Raw genomic sequence first — 16,397 nt, forward strand, 5'->3', positions numbered from 1 at the left:
AATCTCATAATCAAGGTTCAATGGAAAGTATGGCCAATACCATTCAAGGCACCAGTAAGTCAACTCCCAATTCCTGTTATTATTTCTTGAAAGATGAATATTGTTGCATAATTACTCTTCTCTTTCTAACTCTAGGCAGGAAAAAAGAGAAGGCAGTCAAGAGCTTCATAGATCTATATTCTCTTTTAGCTTTATAGTTTGTATAATTCAACCCTAAATAATAATAATTATGGTTTGCACAGTGATCAATATGTTTTAAGTGTTTTTATCAAGCAAGATGATTGAAGATTAAATCCTCCTCACATCAGGTTTTTTTTTAAAAATGAAATACACATTTGCTTCAGCACAGAAGCTTTATTATAATTTTTACCCTTTGCCAAAAATGATGTAATGTAACATGCAATAGGTTGAACAGGCCAGATCTATTTGGAGAACTCTGACATTTTCACCTGCAAAAAAATATGATTTCCTGTTAATACTTCTAATTTATTTGTCAGCCTAATTTGCACTTTATTTGTCAGCCTAAATTGCCTTTTGTGTTCTCTAGAATGTCTCAGATGACTTTTATTTTGTTTATAACAAAGTGAATAAAAATTCTGGCCTATATTATCAGATCTTTTTACCATTTGGGAATTTGGGAAGAAATCAGTTACAAATTTTGTATACCGCCAGACTAAATTATCTAGAAGAAATAAAAGTGATCTGTGCCTGGAAGCTCAACTTGCAGTGGGAACCAGAAACATTTTTCAACAGCTTCATCTGATAAGATGACTGAAATAATTTATTTACATACAGAGCTGGCAGTAGTCATTCATGTCTTGGTAGATGGTTACAGAATACTGTGATGAGCTGTGCACTGAGCTATCCTTGTTGATGGTTGAAAAGGTCTGGCTGGTGCAGATGATCACGTTCAGCTTCCTGGAAGGTTAGCTAGGACAACCTCACATAAATGCTTCAGTGCTCTAGTTTATTATGGTCCACTGCAAGGTACTGGTGAGCTATAAATCCCTAAAAGGTTTTTGCCGACCCTGCAGCAGAAAGAACATAAGAAGAACCTGTGAGATCAGGCGTAGAGGCTATCTAGTCCAGCATCCTGTTCACACAGTGGCCTACTAGATGTTCATTAGAAGCCCGCAAACAGAACCTGAATGCAATAAGCATTTCTTTTGCTGGTCCTTTATTACTCAGCTCTCAGACCATGTACCAAACTGGACTGTGATTCAGCTGAAATTTGTAGCTGCACTTTTGCGCATAAATGTAAATAGGAATGTTCTTTTTTTAAAAAACCAAATATTTTATTATTAAAATATTCAACATTAATACATACATATTGCAAATATACAAACAAACAAACATACATTTCATACAATCCTTAAAAATATTCATACATACCCGCACTCAATCCCACAGGTACTTCATTTTCCCACCACCATCCCTCACCCCTCACCCCACCCTTGTGTTAGACTTCCAATCTACTCAATTGCAATTTCTTTCCACTTCTGTTACTTTCTTTCACACACTTTTAAACCAATTTTCTACTTCTTATTTAGTATTTCAGTATTTATAACGGAACTCTAATAGGAGTTCTGATTTTTCAATATGATGTTGCAAGTATCTTTAAACACCTTCCAGTCCTTGTCTATCTTCTCTTTTGAGATCCTTCCAATTTCTCCCATTGTTTTGGATATATTGTAGTACTCCAATAATTTGGCAAGCCACTCTGGTTTTGTCGGTATAATACCACTTTTCCAATTTTTTGCAATCAATAGCCTTGTGGCTACTGTTGCGTATAAATATAATTTCTTGTCTTCTTCCGTTAGGCTTCCTGGTACTATTCCCAATAGAAAGCCTCTGGTGTTTTCCTAAATGAATATCTGAACATTTTTTTTATTTCATTATATATTGTTTCCCAAAATGGTTTGATGTTTAAACAATTCCACCATACATGCATCATAGTACCTTTTTCAGTGTTGCATCGCCATCAGACATTGCCACAGTTTTTATTCATTTTTTCTATTCTTTCAGTTGTTAAATACCATCGATGTTGTATTTTAAGGTAATTTTCTTTCAATAAATAACACATAGTGAATTTCATATCTTCTTTCTACAATTTTTCCCATTGTTCAAGCATAATATATTCCCCAGTATCTTGCACCCATTTAATCATGGATGCTTTAACCAGTTCATCCTTTGTTTCCCACTCTAAGATCAGATTATATAATTTAGATATATTTTTAGATTTTTCTTGTATTAAATATTTATCGAGTTTAGATATTTCTTTTTCAAATCCTATCTTTTTATCTTTCGCTAATCTATACTTAATTTGAATATATTGGAAGCAATCACTAATATGAGCTTTAATTTCTGTATAATTCTTTAATTCCAATTCTCAATTTTCTTCCTTTAATACAGTTTTATAAGTGGCCCAATTTTCTTTCATATTTAATTTTTTCACTGTGCCAATTTCTGCCGGCGATGCCCACCAAGGAGTTTTCAGTTCTAGGAGTCTTTTATATTTCTCCCATATTTTATATATGGACTTTCTGACTATCTGCCCTAGGAAGCCTTTATGTACTTTGACTTTCTCATCTATTAGATAGGCATGCCATCCAAATCTCATCTCTACTCCCTCTAAATCCAATACATCTGAATCGTCTAATTTAATCCATGCTTTCAACCAGGTCAGACCCACCATATCATGGTATAACTCCATGTCAGGGAAGCCAAATCCTCCTCTTTCCTTCTTATCTATCATTATTATATGTTTTATTCTTGGTTTCTTCCCTGACCACACGAATTTGGCCAAATCTCTTTTCCAATTATTAAAACATTTCTCTCCTCCTAGTATTGGGATACTTTGAAATAAAAACATCATCCTTGGTAGTATGTTCATCTTTATTACAGATATTTTCCCTAATAAGGATAAGTTTAATTCTCCCCAAACTTGCAAATCATTTTTGATTCCGCTCCATGTTTTTCCATATTTCTCATTACTTAAATCCATAGTATTTGTTGTTAAATTTATTCCAAGATACCTTATTTTCTTTTTAATTTCCAATTCTGTCATTTCTTGTAATTTCACTTTATCATTTTCTTCCATATTTTTCACTAATATTTTTGTTTTCCTATAATTAATTTGAATCCTGCTAATCTGCCATATTCGTTTATACATTCCAATATTCTAGGTGTGCATTGTAGGGGATTTTCTGTTGTGATCATAACATAATCTGTGAAAGCTCTTAACTTATATCTTTATTCACTGACTGCTATTCCACTTATTTGGTTATCCTGTCTTATTTTCTTTAATAGAATGGAATGCTCTTTAAATCTTCTGTAGGAACAAGAACTGAAACTTTTCTGAATCAGAGAAGGACATTTTATAGAAATGTATTGAGTGCTAGTGTATGCCTCCATACCATAGATGCCAACTCCATAGGGCTAATTGTGTCTTCAGCCCTCTGCCCAAGTCTGTTCAAGTGCCTCCAGTCTTGAAGGGCCAGGCCTTGCGGTGGTGGACCTCGCAGGGCCTTGCAGTGGCAGCAGCGGGCCTTGCTGGGCCTTGAGGCTCGCAATGCAATGCACGTGACATCACACATGTGTGGCGCCCTCCTTCCATGTTGGGCGTAATTTGGCACCTCTGCTCCATACTGTTTCACACTTCAAAAGATATGCTACATTTGGTCAGTGAGGAAGTTGAATGATAGTAGGAAATCAGGGTGAGTATGCATGTGCTATTTTTTTCATGAAAAAAGCTCAGACAAGCAGTCTTTTAAAGCTCACACCAACCCTGAAAGGTAATTTAGTCTGTGGGACAGTGACATGATCAAGATCACAGCAGAGCAGAATCTTAAATCTGGGATTTTCTCACTGTTGAACTTGAACAGTTGAACCACCGTATCACTCTGGCATCTATGAAAAATGATGACAGTGTGGGCCTTCTGGGTTATCTCTCAATGAATACCTCTCTTGAGGGTTGTGCTGTAGATTCATAGATGATGATAATAATTTTAACAATAACAATAATTTCTATTATTGTATTTAGGGTATAAAGTCATATTTGTGATTGACAACAGCAATTTTCTGAAACCCTATTTTGAGTCAAACATTTGTTATGGCTGAGCGTATTTGCCTTCTTAAGATTCAGTTGCTCTCCTCACAAATGATACAGTAATTCTTAAGAGGTTTATCCCATCAAACATTGTTAAAATGTAAATAAAATAAATAAAATGGATTTTAAAGCCACAGGGTGCCTCTAATAGCTTTTCCTTTCAGACGTGAAGCTCATACAAACTTGCCTAAACTACAGGGTTCTTTTTTCTTTTTTTCATTTACAATAGAAAAAAGTGACAGTTGCATACCAGTGTCACTGTGGAATACCTTTAGTTTCTTGAGTTAAGGGGCAACGGTGATACCAACGGGATCTGAGTTAAGAAGATGTTCATAAATTATGGATGAAGAATCACAGTCACCGGTATTTAGGATCTTGCATTGCTTGGTGATTACTAAGTAGAATCCTGATGGAAATTTGTTAAAGAGCAAGGGAGTTAAAGAACAACACAGTTCAAAACCAAGAACATTATGAACACAGAACCAACCTTGATGGCTATGCTTGACCCAGCAGTGAGGTACAATTCACAATCTTGACCTCGTGCTTTGTCTCTCTTAATGTAAGGACTGACACATGGAGAAGGCTTGAAACAGCTTCCACCTGTGGAGAGAGGTCATTCTTCAGACTAAAGGCCACAGTCCCTTCTTGGCAACCTTCCTATAGCCACACGCTAGTGTTGGCAAGGCCAGAGGCAAAAGTGGGCAGACCAAAGACTTTACCTTTGTACAGTAGTTCAGTTTATACACACACTCATGTGCTCTGTCCTTCATCCAGGCAAGAGGCATGATGAGAGCTCAATGACATATTCCTACCAGTCAAAAGTTTGAAAGTAGGGTATGAAGAACAGCTAGTGTGTCCCAAACCTTAAGACAAGATGGAGGGGCCTAGAGGCTTTTTGGCGCTCAGTGAAGTTCTCTACCTGTACTACTAAATGTAGAGCATCTTGCCATGAATAGAACCCCAATCCCATTCACCCTAGTTGGATATTTTAATCCCACATGCAATTAGAATCACATGAGTGAGAGCTGTGGTAAGTGTGCTGGGTCCACCGTCATCTCTTGGAAATTAATTTCTACAGTGATGAGTCTACCCTACTCAGGCTCCTTATGTGATTTAGAACCTCTGAATTGCACAGGGAGCCGATGAGAGTAGAAAGGGCTCCCCACTTAAGCAGCTTCAGTGTGTTGGTGCAGTGCCAAGGAGCTTTCATGTGATATTTGCAACATAAAGAGAAATTATTATTTAAGCCCAAGGAGGGTGATTCTACAGCACCAGTAATAAAGGGCTTGATCTGCCCACTGTCCAAAATCTCTGATGCACAAGAAAGTGGCTCGCTGTTCTCATCCAAAAGCAGGTCAATACTCAGTGTGCATTTTCCATTTCTTCAGGGTGATATTGTCATATTCACAGTGAGCACCTTCCTTCACTGAAGAGAACAATTTTTTTGACATGCTACACCTAGGGACACGTCTAGTGCCTCTTGTTCTTTTAACTAATATAGTCAGTGAGGGCCAAACTGATGTCTCTAATGATCATGCAAATAGGGGAAAGCCTATACATATACAAGTGCATACCAGAGGTGGCATATGCTTAGCTTTTGTCCCAAGAGGAATGGGAGCTAAGCACCTACTATTCTTACTTGCTGCCTGTTTATAAGGGGAAGTGTTGCTAGGTAACAGGTAGGCAGTAGGTTTGTGCATGCTGCATGTCAATGAGATGTTAGTGAATCAAGTTGCTGTCAAAGCTGATTCCTATCAAGTTGTCCCTCCCAAGTTTTAGATTAATAAAGTAAGGTGGTGCTGGTGGGATTTCAGCTACTTCTGGGATGGAGGCCATATTTTTGTGAGGAAGGACTCACTAGCATTCTTCCCCTAAATGACTTGGAATGATGATACATCATGATACAACTTTCCAAGGAGAATTCTGGTAAAAAATGATATCTCTTGGGAACAGTGCTGCTGTCTCCATCACGAAACAGGAGGTGGCATCAAAACCAGGTGATGGTGGCAAAGACAGAAATAGTTTGAGTTCATTCCCCATTTTCTTGTGAAAGCCCCTCCCCGCAATTCACCCAAAAATTCTCCTCCTGCATCTGCCATGGAGGAAAGGTAAAGCTACATGAAAGCTGCATGCACTGCTGGAAGTTTATATGAACCTCTCTGTAGCTGGGCCTAGACTCTGGAACTCTGTGTTACAGAGTCTCTGATCACCTTCTGCTGCAGTGCAAAGGCATTTATTACCAATGCACAGTTAAACAATGGATCTCACTCCCACAGGAGGCAGTGATGGCCACCAACTTGGATGGCTTTAGAAGAGGATTAGACAAATACATAGAGGACAAGACTATCAACACAGGGGCGCAGCTAGCTGCTCTGGCACCTGGAGTGGCAGGGGCACTGTGATCCATCCAGCGGGGCGGCACGGTGATCCGTGCATAGAGTCCGCCTGGCAGACACAAGCCAATGTTGCCATTTCAGACAGCGCGGGGCCCTGAGCCACCGCACCACTCCCAGGAGAGAGGCATGGCTCGAGCGCACTGCAGGCCAGGCCCCGCAGTAGGTGCTGCCCCCTGCTGTGTGCCATTTTGTCACCCCCTCCAGGATGTCACCCGGGGTGGACCGCACCCCCCTTCCTATGCCCTTGTATCAACAGCTACTTGGACACAGCTGGTGGGACGTGTAGCCTAGGAAGAAGGGGTATTGCCCAGGGAAGGTCTTGAGGACTGGGTAGAGAGGCCTGGAGTGTACAGCTTTTTCCTGTCCACAAAAGTAACATCAGGTGATGCAGGTCGTGTGTGAACAGCCCATGCTTTGTTTTACTCCCACATCAGCATTATACTTTCCTGAAACTGGAACAACGTGGGATCTAGGAGAAGCTGCTGTGTATGCTGTCCCCTCCATGGCCCTGCAGTTTCTGATATTGCCTTGTAAGAATGGGAAGCTGCTGTGCAAGATTGGCTCCCATGGAGTAATGCGAACGAAAACCCCAATAAAACCAGAAAGTTCATTATCTCTTTTCTCCTGCTCCTAAACCCTGGGTGAAAGAGTAACTGCCTAGCTTTTCAAAATCCCTCTTGGTTTTATTTTTCAGCCCTGAGGGATTATTTGTTTCAGGTAATTTATTCATAGTTGTATCAGCTAATTCTTTTTATATTTTTGGTGAATCAAGCACAGTATGCCACAGATGTGATATGCAGAGATTGAAACAGTAATTACCGAGTCACCGTATGGAGCCTTGTGAGATGATGTCCTTACTGTGAGGCATTCTGTTTTGTCAATAAGCTTACATCAATACTTGGCAGGTCATTTCAGCAGCTTTAATGCTTCAGAATATGAAAACGAACAGAGCCCCTAATACCAAACTGGAGCTGCTTTGCATTTGCAATTGACAAATCCTATTTTGAAACCATGCATGCACACAAGGATCAAACCTAGTTTTTAGCATTTACATTTTCCCCCCAATATGGAAGTGCCTGATCCACTTCTAATTTACCTGTTGTTGACTTCCACAGTCGTTCTTAATCTCATGCTGTGAAGATAGTCTCACCCATTGGAGAAGCAATTAACCAAATCCCTAACTGGAAAGTATGAAGCATCTGTTATAAAAGCATAAAAGGTTAACCTAAATCCACCACACAATGTCAGGGTAGTACAAATCAGCATGGATAAATTACTTGGAGACCCCATAAGGTTAAGGTTGGGTGTGTAGACGTGTATGTGCTTAACAGCTGAATTATGAACAGAATTAATGAACAGTAGAATAAATTTCTCTAGCTGAGAAACTATATAAAAATAAATAAAAAGGTTTCAAGCTGACATAGAATCATAGCAGGTTTCAATGTTTTTGATGAAGTCAAGCCTCCCTCGCTCCCTCTATCTTTCTGCCTATGATGAAAAGCACATATTCATTATGGCTCTGAAGGTCATGTAATCTCAATCCAATTAACTAGGTGTATTTTTCTAATAGATGATCCTTTATCAATTAAATTATAATGTGTAAGAAGAAGAGAGAGAAAAGATGATAAAGCACCCATAGGAAATATTTAGTAACAACAAATCATCTAACTGATTCGAACAAATGAACATTACGGCATTGCCTGTTGTTTATTATATAAAAATGTGTTCTGGAACATTACATGCATAAGAATATTCAGCATTTACAGGCTGGTTCTTTTTTTCAAACAATTTTTTTCAAACAAACTGAAAGTGGCTAACAGTTGGTATTAAAAATTTCATGTATAAAAATAAAATCAACAAGCAATGCAGTCCATTGAACATTTTAAAAGAAATCTAGTTATGAAAGACAGCATAAGTTTGAAAAAAGCCTTTCAAGAAAGAGTTCAGAAAACTCTTTATATAGAGTCATAGCCTGCATACACACCAGAGCTTTAAAGTACACTCAGAATGCCTCTTCCTGATCAAATAATTCTGGGAATTGTAGTTTATCACCTTCAGATCTACAGTGAATGCACTTTAAAGGTCTAATGTGTTCACAACCGTAGATTTCTTAAAGTTTAAGAAATTGAAGAGGCAGCAGACTAGCCTTCCAGCACAGAGAATCCCACAGCCTTGAGACTGAGAAGGCGCTGTCCATTGTACCCACCAGTTTAGACTCAGAGGCAGGAGGATTGGGGAGTAGAGACACTTTAGAAAATCTTAGGAGGCATGCAGAATTAGGTTTAAGTGGTCCATTAAACTCTTTAGGGCTTTGAAGGTTACCACAAGCGCTTCGAACTAGGCCTGAAAGCATAGCAGAGTAATATGCTCCAAACAGCTTCTCCCTGCAAGCAGCTGTGCAGAAGTATTCTGTGCCTGCTGCATTTTCCGAACCTGTATTAATAACCAATCCAGCTCAACAATCTGTTTGTAGTTCCCAGTCTTATCTTACAATGAAATAGTCCACAACTCTCACACAATAATAGTTTATTATGTTTTTGTGTGAATTAAGAGCCGATAAATTATTACTGGACATTTTTTATTTCCAATGTCTATAAATCAGTTATTACTACATTATGGGAGGCATCTGAAGTTGAATTTTGTGATTTAATTTTGAAATTTTCTTTTGTGTCTTATCTGAAGTGTTGCTGTTCCCTCTTAAGGATTCAAAATGGGCTTTATATATGTAGCAGTGAGGACAAAAACACTCCTAATGGAAAATACAATTCTTTTGGAAAATGTTGATCTGTTTTCCTGAGCACTAAATTATACACTTTGTTCATCTTTGACCCTTCTTTTATAGCTTCTAAGTGTGTTTACTAATATTTTCAACACATCAGTAACGAAGAAAGAAAAGTGTCAGGACAAAATATATTAAGAACAAAGATTGCTCTTATTCCTTATTCACCTTTGTACACTGTCAGATTGTAATGGCTAACCCGAATAACACTTAGCTGGCAATCTGTATGTGAACCTGCAGGCTTTAAATAGCAGGCTTTTAAAAGCAAATCACATATTGATGCTGGGTATAGCTGAAAGCACTATGCTAAGCATCATTAAAACTTTGTCTTCTTAGAGTCTTATTAAAAGATTGCTTGCCTTTTCATAATAAAACATTTCTCTGTGACGGTTTCAAATTACCTTCTAACAATACAAGAGAAATGCTTCTTGATTTAGCATCCTACAAGAGAACTATTGTAACTTGTCAACCTGCAATCTGAACTGCAGAATCCAAACAATGTTCTTGACAAATAGCATCCAAGTACAGTGAGGAATGGGTGTATGGGGTGTTAGAAAAGAGGCATGTGGGGTGGGGGACACGTTGTGCTCCCTCTGGGGAAGTTCATAAACCTTTGGTCTCAGTGGCATAGCATGGGGGGCCTAGCCCTGGGTGCATTTTTTTGAGGGTTCGCAACTAGGCACCCCGATGACAGACCCCCTCCTTTTTTTTATTTGCAGGCTTTTTCAATGGTGGTCCCAAGGTACATGATTTAACTTAAACGTTTGGTGCCTTGGAACATAACCCCTGCGTAAATGGGGAGTTGTCTGTATTTGTGACATTTAAAAAAGGTAAAGGGACCCCTGACCATTAGGTCCAGTCGTGGCCGACTCTGGGGTTGCGGTGCTCATCTCTACTTGCAGGGACCGAGCAATGGGAGCTCACCCCATCACGGGGATTCGAACCGCCAACCTTCTGATCGGCAAGTCCTAGGCTCTGTGATTTAACCCACAGCGCCACCCGCTTGTTGTTGTTGTTTAGTCGTTTCGTCGTGTCCGACTTTTCGTGACCCCATGGACCAGAGCACGCCAGGCACCCACTTAGGTTGGTCTTAATAAAGGCATTGCCCTACAGTGGCTTTGGGTGTTCCTTGTGAATCTATCTATATCTATCTATCATCTATCATCTATCATCTATCATCTATCTATCTATCATCTATCTATCTCTATCATCTGTCTACAAATTCTATGCAAATTTGTGCCATGGGCCTGTGACCCTCATCCTTCAGGCACCTAGCAACAAAGCCTTGCTCTTTTCCATGACAAAAGGAAATCATGCAGTTACTCATTTCTACCCAGTTACTTGGGAATAAGAAAATTAAGTTTCCACCTTCAAAAATGTTGGAACTACAAAGGCAATGTGATGCCTGACAAGAACTAACAAAACTATTTCATTAAATATATCTCTTCCTCTCCCTTCCACCTCTCTTCTTACACACACATATAGCAAGACAAAGTCACTGGGGAGGTTGCACAAGTACTGGGAACCTAATACAGGTTGCTAAGCTAATTTCTGCAGTAGAGTATTAGCTCATGGGTGAAAATAAGGTTTCAAAACACTGGAAATAAGTTGCCATTACAAGAAACACTACTAGCTAACACTATATTATCTCTTTAAAGAAAGGTCGTAAACAACCTTCAGTATTACACTGCTATCTGTGAGAATACACACACAAATACACACACAGTTTAAAAATGCAGACCTTTTCTCTCCAGCAATTAGTGCTGATACATGTACCAAACTGCTAAGTATTTATGAATAATCTGGATAGACAGGGCTGTCCCTTGCTAATCACAATGAATATTGGCCTGTCCGTAAAGAACAAGAAGTGATGATATCAAAGAGAACAGTCAGCTTTTACCAGGGCAAACTCTTAGCCATGAGCTTTTACAGATGATAATATGAAAAGACAGAGATGAAATTAAAAGCAGTGTTAAGTACCCTTAAGGCAGAAAAACAACAATCACTTTGTTTGCATGTTACTTATGTATTGTGCTGCACTGAGCAAGATTTTGTAAATTAAATTCTACTATGTATACTTTGAACAGAAGACATGCTGTGAAATAAATTGCATATTTTAACTTTAATTTTCTATAGCTTGCAATTTATGCACATTATCAATTTTTAATACAAGTTCCACTTTTATTGGCATACCATTGCTGACTGACTTGAGAGGGTTGTTTCCTGCCAATATGTGTGTTGGAGTAGGCATGAGACAGTGCAAGAGACAAGTCAACTCAGAAGGAAGTCTAGGATTGCATCTTCAGTGTCTGGTCTGACATCTGTCTCCATATGTATGGCTAGTTCTGTGGGGTGGGGTTTATTTTTGTTTGTTACAATGTTATGTATTTTTGTGTATTTATATTGTAAACCACCCTGTGATCTTCGGATGATAGAAATTGGTATAGAAATTTAATAAAATAAATAAATAAAACAGTTCTTATAGATCACAGGTATGCCAATTTTCTTTCTAAATCTAGAATGGTAACAAATAAAGGAAAATGTGTCAAGCAACCACCAAACGTGTCCTTCACAAATGCTTCCCTACAAATCAGAAGGAAGATCTGCATATAGAAGGTCATGTTTTCCGAAAGTCCATGAAGTCATGCATCCATGAGCACAGCAAGTAGGAGTGAGTGAGATTTATTTTTTTTAAAATAAATAAATAAATCTGAAGGCACATGTGGAAATCGGAGAAACATTATGGACAGCACAAAATACCCACTTTCCAGAAGAAAAACTGGTGGTGATCTGACACCCTTCCTCCAAAAACGTGTCTCCCCCAACCCAAACGAAACACAGGTCAAAAAACAAACAAACAGGCAATGCCTCTGCTCAAATAGGTAACCTTCCCAGTAAAGCAACAACAAATAGGCAAACAAATAAGGTGAAAGGAAGGGCCTTGGAGGTGTGTTGTGTCTGTCTGAAGGTGCAGCTGTGCCTATGGGTGCCATGCTGGGGAACCTGGTTCTAAAAACGCTATTAGAGCAGTTTGGGTTTCTCCATCAGGGAAAGCCCTACCATTAGACAGAGTGAGACAACTGCCCGAAGTAGCAGATTCTCTCTCTCTCTCTCTCTCTCTCTCTCTCTCTCTCTCTCGGTGTGTCTGTGTGTCAGAAACCCCCTTGCTATATCCTTCTGTTGGTAGACCAAGCTATGTGTGCTACATGGCCTGCCTTTTACCCCCATAGCTAACCTACTGGCCTCAGGTGCAGTGGAGGACACTGTCCTGTTTCTGGTATTAAGATTCAAATTCCAGTTCACCCATCTTTTGTATATGGAAAGGTGCAGGTGCCATTTTGTGCTTCATCTTGGTGGCAAAACGCCTTGGACCATCTCCTGTTCTCCCTACAAATAAAGAGATGGCCACATAAATCCCTGCACATAGGAAATTAGGTGTCAAGATTCTAAATAGGCCTTCCTCCCAGCATGGCAGTTTTTAATACTATTTTGTGGGAAACCTATTTTGTTCTGTGGTTCCTCCTCTGCAGACATAAGCCAGAAACATGTTTACCACCTAATCTGCTGTTTCTGATAGCTAGACCTTATAGGGAGCAGTCAATGCATTGTGAAGCATTGTATCTCAGCTCTTCCAAACAAACAATAGGACTTCCTTCAGGAAATAGGAGAAGGAATTGCTTTGCTTGGTGAATTGTTTGGTGAGGACACTGAAGGAGAGGTAAATACAGCCTTCGAAGAGCTAGTCTTTCTTTCAGTTAAATACGTTTTATTTGCTCTACTAATCTGTTGTGCTGGAAACATTAATTTCCATGTTTACCTCACTGGATACAAGAAAAGGGTGACATTTTCGGATTGTTTCTTGTGTTTAACGCTTCCCATGAGGGCAAGGAAATGGTGACACTTTCCAATTATCTTTTATCTCCTGGAGTCCTCTTTCTTAAATTGCTCTCACTTGTCCTGCTTGTTAACTAGTCACTGTGGAATCGAGTTTGAAAGTTCAGTTTCCGAAGGTTTCTATAGAGTAATAAATAACCTTCATCCACCTCAGGTTGTAGTATCCCTTGTGAGTCTTGACTTTCTCTCAGCTTCAATGGCCAAAAATTTGTTCAGTTGTATAGAATGGAAGCATTCTTTGGGAAGTCATTTCCATACTTATATACACATATATAGCTGTGTTTGTACATGTGATATATATTACATCATTTTCAAAAATTATGTATTATCTTAAAAACAAGATGGAAGGGAACACAATAATGAACACTTGATCTATCAATGCAAAGTATGACAGACCAAGAGTGGCCCAGTTAGCCCTCGCACCTATACTCATGTGTAGAACAACAGCGGCTAGTGTGTTAGTGTGGAGCTGCCCTTCTAATACCAGCATTGCTGCATCTTACTTGGATAAGGGTGGGACACTCCCCTGGTAAGAGGGTGCTTTCCATTGAGTAAATCCCATTGGATTCAATGGGGCTTACTTCTATCATTTTATTATTTAGCTTTCTTACCTGCCTTTCATCAGAATGTCCCAATGAGACTTACAACAGTAAACTATACAACTATTGAACAAATAAAATAGTTGCAACCATAAAACAAGGGTACAAACAATTAAAAACAATTTCACGTACAAAACTAGTTAGAAATAGTTTCAATTTGGATGCAGACTGGGATAATGTAGACCAGAGCTTTCCAAACTTTTCATGTTGGTGACACACTTTTTAGACATGCATCATTTTGTGACACAGTAATTCAGTTTTACTAGCAAACTGGAGGTTAAACTAACCCCTTTCCAGCCCTGGGAGCAGCATGGGGAGCATTTGCGTGACACACCTATACACTGCAGCTAACATACTGATGTGTTGCGACACACAGTATGGAAAGCTCTGATGTAGACAATTATAGTTTGCACTGTAAGTAGCATTTTTTTATTTGTCTCAGTAGAGGCAGTTTGTCAAAAGGGATTTGAAGGGAATCAGTAAAGCCAAATACCTTCAGAAAGCTTGGAGATTTCTTAAAATCAACATTACAGAGCCTTAGATAAAATACAGAAAGCATATGGGAAAAGTCCAAGAGGATGTCGTGATGGTTAAAGATCAATGTTAAATAAGCAATAAAAGGTTAGAAGGCTACCTTAATGAACGGAAGTCTAGCTCAAAATAAAAAAGAGCATATATATATATATATATATATATATATATATATATATATATATTTGGGGGGAATCATATGCCATTTAATTGTATGGCAAGCAAAGTACCAGGAGCAAATTGCTAAGAGCATGTAAAGAATGTTAAACTTCTTTAAAAAATACACCACAAGTTGAATATTAGTCCATTGAAATTATTGGCATGCAATCCTTTATCCAATTACATTGTAGTTAGTCCTGTTAAACTCACAGGGCTTTACTTCTGAGTAGACCTGTACAGAGTGCCACTGCCAAATGACAAAGGTATGATGGGATACCGAAAAAGGATGAAGAGTTTGTGGGCACGAAAGCCAAATGTTTTCCTTTGGTCTTCAACTGTGGAAGATGCAGGAAAGCATCTCAATAATTGTTTTTGAGAAGGGTATTTTAGGGGCTATGCCAAATACAAATGACAAAGGATGAAATTTAAAACTGAGCTTATAATTTGTTAAGCCAACAAATCACAATTCAGTATGGCATTTCCCCAAGACTTCTTATAAGAATTTAAATGTGAAATTGTTCATCTATATGCAGCTTATTAAAATCAGACTTCTTACAAGAGAATTGGAAATTAGTCATAGTAGCACCAGTATTTTTTTTTTTAATGCAAAAAGATCTGGTGAGGCAAAGTGGTGGAATTTAGAAAATTTACAGACCTGTCATCCTAACTTCTGCCACAGGTAAATTGGTAGAAAACATTATTAAAACTCAAATTAAATGAGCACTTAGAAGAACAACCCCTGCTGTGGACAGATCAACACGGCTTCTGGAAAGGGAAGCTCTGCTTCACCTGCTGTTAATTAATTAATTGCCAAAGGTCCTGAAAAAGTGGCTCAAACTTAAAATTATTTAAAAAACACAACATAGACCAGAAAGAAAACCAAAGCCAGCACCAGAAGCAAAAAGTAGAGGGTATACACACACATCAGAGAAGCCCATTAACCAGCATTTAGATTCTCAGCAGAGAGTGGAAACTATTCTTTGAGAGTGTCAACCAGCATGTAGATGCTAAACTGTAAAGATAGCAGCAAAGGGTGATGGAATTCACCTAGTTGTTATGCATCTCTGTCTCTTTAGCTGTGATTGTATGGTAAATCCTCTTTTATATTATGATAGTCTCAATGCCAGCTCCTTTCCAGGCTGAATTCAAAGTGCTTACATTGGTGTTCGAAGCCCTAAATGTCTCAGGGCCCAGGGAGCAAAGTGAAATAAGGAGGAGGAAAGGAGACAGGATGGTCAGATGCAAAACAGAACAGGGCTCTTGCACGTTTACTAGGGAATGCCAGCAAGTGTAGCTCAATCCCTTTCCTCTTTTGCACCTGCGCTCTTGCATGCCTGAAGGTATGAACATGGAGTTCACGCTTTAGAGATATCTTTCCAGTGATGAAAGTGATTTCTGCCCAACTAATAGCAGCGGATCCTATAAAAAAAGTCTAGGGGTACAAAAATCCTCTCCAAAAGGTGGCAATCTTCTTTGCAATTATCAACAGACCTCATGCCCATGCCCAGAAGAGTAAACATTTGCTTGTAATGGCTAGATTTCCTCCAAAGTGACTGAAACATTTTACCCGTGAATGCTGAAATGAAATGTTAACCGCTCAACATACTTATTTCAGTAATCACAGATAAAATTGACAAAGCTTAGGGAAAGGGTGTCAACGATAATGAATACGAATGGTGAAAATATATGGGTAATCAATATTTGTGGTTTGGTGCATGTTTCTTATGAAGCTATGTGTTTTGCTGGCAAACACTGAACCATACAAACAAAAGCTCAGCAGTGCTTCTCTAACCGACATTGACCCCAAATAGCTATGAAACTTGTGCTGCTCCCCCAGGCAAACAGAACCCATCATCTTGGTTTAAGCTTATCACATCACTGACATATGTCTAAATATGTCATTCAAAACCAAGTGTTCTTGAGAAGCAGGT

This window comes from Podarcis vaucheri (genome assembly GCF_965113315.1).
Source record: "Podarcis vaucheri genome assembly, chromosome: 9".
Lineage (NCBI taxonomy): Eukaryota > Metazoa > Chordata > Lepidosauria > Squamata > Lacertidae > Podarcis > Podarcis vaucheri.